Source organism: Cryptomeria japonica, chromosome 9 (assembly GCF_030272615.1).
Source record: "Cryptomeria japonica chromosome 9, Sugi_1.0, whole genome shotgun sequence".
Taxonomy (NCBI): domain Eukaryota; kingdom Viridiplantae; phylum Streptophyta; class Pinopsida; order Cupressales; family Cupressaceae; genus Cryptomeria; species Cryptomeria japonica.
This window is the reverse complement of record NC_081413.1, coordinates 15,957,207-15,967,448: the sequence shown is the minus strand read 5'-3', so window position 1 is coordinate 15,967,448 and position 10,242 is coordinate 15,957,207.

The window sequence follows — 10,242 nt, the reverse complement described above, 5'->3', positions numbered from 1 at the left end:
CCCAGCTTATGCTGAGTAAGGATACCTGCATATAGATAAACATATGGTTGCCTCTCACCATGAACTTTATGATGGATAGGCCGAGTGATAGCAATATGCTCCCTGCACCAGATCTGCAAAAGTGTACATCCTGTCGATAGACTAACACTCCCATCATAAACAACCTGATGAAGATCATGATATAAATGAGAAAGCATACAAACACCCCATGCATATCAAGTCTGATGTTGCATCATGCTCTAAAGAATCTTACCCCACCCAACAACAAACCTTGAGATCTCCTATCTAGACAAATAAATACCCCAATCAAACCTGCAAGAATCACAAGGAGAGTCTTGTAATACATAATCATATCCTCCCATCGAATCTCTCCTCTTAAGATGCTCTCATCGCCAGATACGGCTCTGCAAGCCTCTGTCCCTACACGATCCTGAAAATCATACTGAACTAGCTCGCCAGTCACTGGGATATGAAGAATCCTATACACATCCTCAAGGGTAATATTAATCTCACCCGTGGGCAGGTGGAAAGTATTATGCTTGCTATGCCATCTCTCAGATAATGCTGTCAATAAACCCCTATTATGGGTAATATCAGGCATGTATAACAGATGGTGTAATCCATAGGCATCTATATGTCTCACCTCTGCCTGTGTAAGCTCTGGCACTAAGTGTCGCATCGCTGGGAATTTCTTTCGACACTGGAGAACTCAAGTTTCTCATGTTTACCAAGAGAATTCGATCAATCATCACTCATCTATCTATCAAATCAAAGAGATCACTAATCTATCATATCAATCTTTTCAAAATGAAGCAAATTAGGCTATCAAATCATTTTAAACCTATCAAACATGGTTTTCTATCAATCACTGAGTTCAATCAAAACTTTGTTATACTCTTAAATCAGAAACTAAATCGGTTTCTTAGAGCTAATCTATCAAAACAAATCAAATCGATCTATCAAACAACATCAATCAATCAATCAATCAAGTACCTATTCATCATAATTGTGCATCAAACATGCCTAAATCTAATCAACAAAGTGATTTTTGGCTATGAAATCTATCAAAAACATTCATCTAGAGCATATGCGCTAACCTTTTTAACAAAAGCGCTATCCTATTGAACGCAGGTGCTAAACAAAGCATATGCGCTAACTGTTTTAACAAAAGTGATAACCTTAAGAACATATGCATGAAACAAACCAAATGTGCAAACTTTAGATGCAAAAGCGCAAACACACAATGCAGAAGTGCTAACCTAAGAAAATAAGCTAACATTACTAACACAAGCGTTAACATTGGCAAATGCGCTAAACCTAAATGCAAAAGCACTAACCAAATACTGAAAATCGCAAAAAATCCCAAAACGCACCAAAAAACATGAAAAATTGTATGACAAGTTGCAAACAAAGCTCGGGATAAGACACATATTGGATACCTATACTCAAAAGGTCGTTGATATCGTCGAACGTGCTCAAATCAATGGTTCTCCACAGGAATCACCATTTCGCCACCTCACCAAGACAATTTTCTTCACAAGCTGACAAGGATGAAAATGAAATTAAAATTAACCTTGGTTAATTTTATAATTACTCTTTGAAAGGGTAATTAATGCTTTTCAATGGGGCACTTTATTTTGTTTTTTACAAATGAATTTAATTGACGGAACTTTTCAATTATCATGAGATCAATCATTCAAACTAAATTTTTCAACAATTTCATGATCAATCTACCGAGGGGGCACACAATCAGGATTTTTATCTCCATCAAGCGCACTATCGAGACTTGATTTAATTTTTCAAAACAATGTTGTCTCAATGTCATTTCAAAGAGGGGCAAAATGTATACACATAAAAATGGCTATGAGCGATTAAATAAATATTTTATATTATTTAATAATTATTCTTCTATTAAATAGTTAATTTGAAAAGATTAAATTATTTAATTCATTTTCGTGTCTTTCTATTAATTAATTTAATTGAAATATTTTATTAATTAATTCATCTATTCTATTCCTCTAATTAATTAAATATCTAATATTTAATTATCTCCTGCAATCAATTAAATATCTAATATTTAATGGTTATTCTCCTATCCTATAGTCTCAAATATTAAATGATTTCTTAAATTATTTAATCTCTTATCCAACTCACCTTCCATCTCCACTTCATCTTCCCTTTGCCAACTCATCCATCATGTGGCTAACGAAATTAATATTTCTTAAATATTAATTCATCATTTATCTTCAACCTCCAAATTTAATGAAATATTGTGTACGTACACATATTTCATAACCTTCTTCTATATTCTCTCTAACATCCCTACATCTTAGGGAGGACTTGAGTCCACTTGTCCTCTCATGCCTAAATTTTCTCCAACCATCCCTAGATTCCCTCAGTCAGCAACCCAGTCAAGGTGAGATGAGTGACACTTGTCTTCTCCTTCCCCCTTTCTCTCAACCTTCACCTTTGCTCATAGCCATCCAAATTTGCAGATCTGATCATGACCGTTGATCTGAGCCACATCATCTTATCCTCTCAAAGTCTATAAAATCAAGAGTTTGAGTTGAGAAAGAGTTAGTCTTCAAGTGAGTTTTCAAAGCTAATCATTTTTGAAAAATTATGCATCCGTGAGATTTAATCTTGAAGTAAATAAGCATAATCATTTAGTATAATCATTTTAGCATAGTCATTTACCATTGCATATCATAGTATCAGTTAACTATCAGCTATCAGTCCATTCTTCATATGCCATCTTGGAATCTATCAGTGCTTGTCTGAGAGCACACCATCTGCAACTAGGAATAGTGGAGTTAGGACACAATGAGACTTAAATCATGAAGGTAAAAATAATGTTTTATTTTAATATGTATTTCATGTAGTTTCATTCATTGAGTTTGGATTTCCTGTAGCATTTCCTTTGTATTTTGTGAAACTAACTTGTTGCAGGTAGTATTTTGATGATGAAATTCAAGTCGACACAGGGACAACAAAGCAACCAAAGATTCTATATCCAACAACTTCTCTATCAGAACTAGAAATGCAACAATATATAGATTTCTTCAAACGACACCAAATCAATTTCTCCTGGTCATATGCAGACATGCCAGGGTTGGATCTAGATCCTATTATGCATCACTTAAATGTCAGTCTAGGAGCCAGACTAGTTAAACAAAAATTAAGGAAGATGCATCCTCATATTGCTCTTCTTGTCAAAGCAGAAGTAAAGAAATGAATGGATGTAGGATTTATCGGGCCTATAGCATATCCTTAGTGGGTATCAAACATCGTTCCTATTTCCAAACCAGATAAAAGTATCGGAGTATGCACAGACTTCAAAGATCTTAATATTGCATGTCCAAAGGATGACTTTCCTTTGCCTAACATTGACATCATTGTGGATTTAACTGCTGGACACTCCATGTTTTCTCTAATGGATGGTTTCTCCGAATACAATCAAATTAAAATAACGCCTGAAGATCAAGAAAAGACAACTTTCACATGTCCATGGGGTACTTTCTGCTGGAACGTCATGCCTTTTGGACTAAAGAATGCAAGTGCTACATATCAGAGAGCTATGACAATGATATTCCATGACACGATGCATACATTCATAGAAGACTATGTGGATGACATATTGTCCAAATCATACAACTGAGAATACCATATAGGAATACTAGACAAGATCTTTGACCGGTTAGAACAATATAAGCTACGACTCAATCCCAATAAATGTGCCTTTGGTGTTACTTCAAGCAAGCTATTGGGATACATTATTTCAGCTAGGGGTATCGAAGTAGATCCCACCAAGGTCAAAGAAATCATGGAAATGACATCTCCCCAAAATATCAGTCAACTCAGATCACTCCAAGGAAGACTACAGTCAATCAGAAGACTTGTTTCTCAACTAGAAGATAAATGCCAACCATTTACTCATTTATTGCACAAAAATGTTAATTTCAAGTGGGATGATCAATGTGAGGACACATTCAATAAGATTAAGGCCTATCTCATGCAACCCCCCATCTTAATGTCACCAATTCCAGGAAAGTCGTTGTTAATATATGTATCAACCACAGAAGTATCATTAGGAGTTTTGCTCGCACAACAAGATAATAAAGGAAAAGAACAAGCCATCTACTACATGAACAGAACATTAGTGGGATACGAGCTCAACTATTCACCAATAGAAAAAGAATGCTTGGCAGTAGTGTTTGATTCTAAAAAATTAAGACATTATCTACTATCTCATTCCGTCATGTTGATTGCTAAAATTGATCCATTGAAGTATTTGCTCAGCAAGGCGACATTAACAGGAAGACTAGCAAAATGGATCATGATCCTAAGCTAGTTTGATATTGAGTATGTTGACAAAAAAGCTATCAAGGGGCAAGTCATTTCCAACCAACTAGGAGATGCACCACTTTAAGATGATTGTCCTTTACATATTGAATTTCCTGATGCTGATATCCTAACGGTCACCACGAAAAAAAAGAAATTATACTTTGATGGTTCATATACACAACATGGATCAGAACCAAGCATTCTATTCATCACACCACAAGGTCATATAGTTCTAAAATCATACAAATTAAGCTTCCCATGCACCAACGATATAGAAAAATATGAAGCTTTGGTCACAGGAATCAAAATGGCTATAGAATGGAACATTACACAACTTTAGGTCTTTGGAGACTCTCAGCTCGTCATCAATCAAGTCAATGACAATTATCAAACAAAGGATGGAAAGTTAATGCCTTATAAGAAAATGGTTGATGATGTCAAGAAATACTTTGTTGAAATAACTTTTCAACAGATTTCGAGGAATGACAACAAAGCAGCAAATGCCATGGCAACACTTGCTTATCTACTTCAAACATAGGAAAATCAAGAGCGTTACAAATTCCTGGTGGAAGAGTTGTTTTACCCTACTCATAATTGTCCCAATTCCTCCCACTATGGCCAAACTTATACATAACTGAAAGATAATATCTTCCCTCCTGACTTGTCAAAGAACCAAAAGATAAACTTTATTCGTCAATCTTCCCATTATACTATTGTCACAGATACCCTTTTTAAACGAGGTATGGACGATACTCTCTTAAGATGTCTTGAGCAAGAAGAATCGAAGAAGTCCTTAAATAAAGTCCATAACGACATTTGTGGCACTCATTCAAGTGGTCTTACCCTTTCGAAAAAACTCATACGCTTGGGCTATTATTGGCCAACTATGGAACGAGATTCTTTTCAGATAGCAAAAACATGCAAACACTGTTAGATCCATGGAAATTTAATTCATGCACCGTCACAAGAACTTCATGCTTTGGCAACATCTTGGCCTTTCTACCAATGGGGTCTTGATCTAGTAGGAAAAATAACTCTTCCTTCATCCAGTGGTCACAAATTCATCCTTGTAGCTACAAAATATTTCACAAAATGGACTGAGGCAGTACCTCTCATCAATGTCACAGGAAAAGAAATTGTTGCATTTATCTTGAACTACATCATATGTCGCTATGGCATACCCATGACCATTTTACTAATAATGGGCAATCGTTCAAAAATCAGGATGTACAAGAGATACGTGAGAAATTCAAAATCCAACATAGATTTTCCACACCCTACTGTCCACAAGGGAATGGGCAAGCGGAAGCATCAAACAAAACTATTTTGAAAATCCTCAAAAAGACAGTAAATGATGATGGCAAAGATTGGCATATTCAATTGAACCATGCTCTATGGGCCTACCATACCAGTATCCACACACTAAAAGGTGCCACACCTTTCTCTCTTATCTATGGATTAGAAGCAATACTGCCAATAGAAGTAGAGATACCTTCTCTACAAGTATCATTAAAAGGCCTTATCCCAAATGAAGAACAACGAGTATCTAGACTGCAAGAGTTAGAATTGATCCATGAACTATGACAAAATGTATTTGATCATTTGAAGGTGTATCAACAAAGAATGTGTTGCAGTTATAATCACAAGGTCAAACCACAAGCCTTTCAAGTTGGGGAACTAGTACTCAAAGAAAATCCATGCAACCAGGTAGATTGAGAAAAGAAAGGGAAGTTTGAACCAAATTGGTTGGGTTTGTTTGTGGTCACAACAACATTTGGATTAGGAGCATATCAACTATCAACACAGGATGGGGATCAGCTTGATGAACCCATTAATAACATGCATCTAAAAAAGTTTTATGTCTCAAAAAATAGAAAAATCCCAAAATAGTGAAAAAGCAGAAAAATCCCAAAACAGTGAAAAAACAGAAAAATCCAAAAACAGTGGAAAATCAGAAAATACAAAAACAACAAAAACAGTGACAACAGAGAAAAAAAATCAAATATGAGAAAAAGTGCAATAAAAACAAATGGTGAAAACCTGGCAATAGGTGCTATCTGTCAGCTAGCTCTTCCATCTATTAGTTCATGCATCCTTCTGCTTGCATTCATTTCCATCAGTGATGTTCATCTCCATAATGAGCCTTGGTACATACAAAGGCATCACAATTGATTTCTCACCATGGTTTGGATCATTAGGTATATTATACTAAATTTATTTCTAGGCTTGGGGCAAAATCCTACACCTAGCTGGGGGTAAAAATTTTCATCGTTTTGAGCTTAATCAAACATGTAGAACAATAGTTAGACAACTATTGTCAAGCAAAAATTGAGACACATCCAACGTTGAACATGAGATCAAATTGTCAACCATCAAATTATCACATGTCAGTCTAAGCACATCACACACTTTTCGATGGATGATATCTTTTGGATAATGCTTTTAACACTTTGGTTCAACTTTTATATCTTGATTTTCACTATCATGATTTCTGAGTGACTCCAAGATGTATTTGACTAGAGGAACAAGGAAGGAACATGATATTTTTCTTGTTTGATGTTTGTAAATTAATCATTAATATGTGCAAATTTGTCTCGGGACATGATCATCATTGAAGACATTTCCGATTTGCATATAGAAATGGTTAGTACTGCCTGTTTTATGCAAGTAACACTTAGGTCATATTGGTTCATTTATACCTCAATTCTTGTGCTAACTTGCAATATCAAAATCCAGGTAAGTAGTGCTCAGGTCATCATGGTTTAATTATACTATCGATGTTTGCGCTCACTTCCCACATTTCAAAAAGCTCAATGATGACAAAACTCAATAACCTAGTGATTGGTTCGCTCGTAGATTTGCATTTAGCTTGCATTTCATTATTACATAGGATCACACAAGCTTATCTTATCAAAAGCCAAATCTATCGCAGGAATCATTAATGTATCATCATAGGTGTATACACAATCAAAATGATGACTCATCTCTCTCCAAATGTTGTTGACCCAAAGAGAATCTTTTGATACTCCCTCAAATATGCCAACATCAGTACATCTAAATTTTCCTGCAACATAATATCAACAAAATGTCAGTTTTTTATCCAATCAATCTTATCAATTCTATCTATCCATCGCATCTGATCCATTATATCATATCTTTTATAGGATGTATCTTTCCTGGAAGCAGTCATTTTTGATCAAGTCTTATACAGGATATATCGTTCCTAAAACTAGATGCTTTGATCATCTTTGTCTTATACAGAAGGTATCATTCCTGAAACTAGACTATCTCTCGATCTCATCAATCTAATCAATCTTATCGAATTCAATCAAGCTCTATCAATCATCACATCAAGAACCATATCATAGTGATTGAAGAACTCACACTTTCATCAACCAGAGTTGACGAAAATTCAAACACTCCATAGGTCAATTATCTTAATTAATCTCCCGAGGGGGCATCATCGTATCATAATTTATCAATCAATGTCTGGGGCATCCTATCGAACCAATATCAAATCAACATCATCAAAATGATATTATTCTTTGAATCAACGCGTCATCACACCTCGCTTCAAAGAGGGGCAAAATGTATACACCTAAAAAATGGTCTGAAGATAATTAATTGAATAAGCAATTAATTAATTAATCCCCCTTCCCAATTTAATTGAATTCATTAGCAATTTGATTAAATTCTCCCATTCATCTACTTATTAATAAATCTAAGGATTTATTTAATAAGTTCATTTCAATAGTCCCCTTTGATTAATTAATCTGAATTAATTAATCCTCCCCCCATTTAATTCATTCCTTCTAATCCCCCAATCAATTAAAACAAATCAAATTATGAATTGTTGAAGTTTAATTAGCCTTTTCCTATTATTTGAATTTTTAAATTCAAATTACCCTCATGCCTCCTAACTTCTAACCACATAACCTAACCACTCTCTAACCTAACCCATTCCACCTAACCCTAGGTTTAACTAACCCTATCCTATCTTGCACATTTTAACCTCCTATGGGTTGGATATCCTCCCCCTGAGACACGTGGCACTTATGCCACACGTCTCCTCCCTTGGACACTTGCCCTCTTATAAGCAAGACTCCTTGACACTTGTCACCACAGAGATGATAAGTGTCCCTCCCTCCAACCTCTTCTCCAACCTCCTCCAATTTCACCCTTGATATCTTTAGACTCAATCTTGACCGTTGATTCTTGCCACCTCACCCCTGGCCTTGGAAATCCTATAAATATCCCCCATTTTGGAGCATAAATGATAGCATCTCATATCATTTTAGGCATTTTCATTATAGGCAATTGCATCTTAGATCTAGTTTAATTTGATCATATTCTAGCATTATTGTTAAATCATATGGCATAATCAATCTCTATTTTTAGCTTAATTGCATCATCATCATAGCTTAATCATGCATATCATTAGCTTAATTATCCTATTGGATCAATCTAGCATAATCAATCTCATCTAGCTTGCATTTCATATAATTTTAAATCCTTTGTCTAGGTGTAGTCAAGTCACTGGGATTGCTTATCCAAATCTGAGAGAAAATCCACACTCACATCTCTTAGGAGGTGATAGGTTGCTTTGTCATGGTTTATCTTTCGTTTGATTTCAATTTGCTAACCATGCTTGTAATGATCTATTGAGTGTTTGTGTTGCAGCTGTAGGTACCCCACTTCACACACATGACACTTATTTGTTTCATTCAAGTTTGATTAAACATTGAAAGTTCACAACAATAAAGAGAGGTAGATCAAGTGACCTACTTTCATTTTTGTAGATGTTATGAATTAACTTGCTAAGTTCACAATTGATAAGTCCAACGACAATTCACAAATATATATTAGCTTAATTTGTTGTTTGATGCACAACAAGACCTCTCCTATCGTTGTTAATCATTTAAATTTGAATTCTCTAGGCCCCCTTTTTGCTCAATAAGACAACATATTACTAGTGTACTAGTGTAGCTATTGATTTTAACATTTTTTATTTATTTTTTGTTTCATAAAAATCAATTATTACATACACATGTATGGCAAATGAAATGCATCTTATTTATTTCCAAGTTGGTTGGCATTGATGTGTAAGGTGAGGAGTTGTCAATCTATATGTATCACTTTGACTTTCCTTATATCTTTAAGAAGGATGTAGAATTTGTTCTAGGTAGTTTAATCCCCATTTCATAAAAAAAGTACATCTATTGTGACCACTATTTTAAAGCTTCCCCAAAGTGACGTATCATATAATGATATGTCATATATTGGAATGACTCAAAATAGTGTCAATTATTCAACCATCATACTTGTGATATTGAAATTCTTCCCACGACCTATTACCAATTTGGTCCAGTGACCTTTCTCCAATAAAGCTTGTTTTATCAATTAGAATGTAACAAAGTAGATGCATACCTTCTAGGAAACTTGATAGAAGTTAACCTTGAAAAGGGATTTTGACTTTATGTGTATGTGAAGTGATAAATGAATGGCTTATGCATTAACGTTGAAGCAACCATACTTGTTTGGGAAACCAAAAGAAAAGGTGTTTGTACATGGGATACATTTTTGGAGAGTGTTATCTAAATGTTATAATCATAAATTATTTTTGCATTCATATATTTCCTTTTATAATCATTTGAAGTATTTGTTATCTTCTAGTCTAAGAAGAATGATTCACAATAATGTTGAAAATATTTTGTTGATCAAAATAAGTCTTGTTCTTTATGATATATGAATTGATTCCAATCTATTTGACCTCGTATGTTGAAAATTTGACTATAGTTGGTGAATCCAATAACACTCTCCATCAAAGAAAGAATAATTGTATTAGAAACCCAATCATGACTTGTGTTAAAGTGTCAACATCCAAGCATTTATTAGAGC